The following is a 538-nucleotide window of genomic DNA, read 5'->3' as shown; positions in this document are numbered from 1 at the left end:
CAGATGTTTTTCTGATGGTCACCATGTTTGGTGGGCAGGGGGGACATCCCTATATCCTGGTCCCAGATGTTGTTCTGATGGTCACCATGTTTGGTGGGCAGGGGGGACATCCCTATATCCTGGTCCCAGATGTTGTTCTGATGGTCACCATGTTTGGTGGGCAGGGGGGACATCCCTATATACTGCGTAGAGTGTGCCCTGGGGGGGCTCAGAGGAGGGGACATTGTGGGTTTTAACACTTCCCCAGTGCTTCCTTTGGTGGCCCTGGGGATGCAGAGAGAGGCCGAGCTCTTTTTGGGGTGGAAAAAGCCCCTTTGCCGGGGTGCTCAAGCCGTCGTTTTCCAGCTTTCGGCTTTCGGGGAAGATTTTTACCTCCATCTCACCCCCGACGCTCATTTCATCGCGCAAAAAAAAACCTGCCAAATATGATGTCCCCCGCTCTGCCGAAGCATCCAAAATATCCGAAATACCTGAAATTTCACTTTCACCCAGCACCCCCTGCCCCAACCCGACCTCCCCCCCTCCAACCCCCCCGTTT

The sequence above is a fragment of the Calidris pugnax genome, unplaced genomic scaffold (genome assembly GCF_001431845.1).
Source record: "Calidris pugnax isolate Ruff unplaced genomic scaffold, ASM143184v1 scaffold145, whole genome shotgun sequence".
Classification (NCBI taxonomy): domain Eukaryota; kingdom Metazoa; phylum Chordata; class Aves; order Charadriiformes; family Scolopacidae; genus Calidris; species Calidris pugnax.
The sequence above is the reverse complement of the archived record's forward strand: the minus strand, read 5'-3'. Positions refer to the sequence as shown.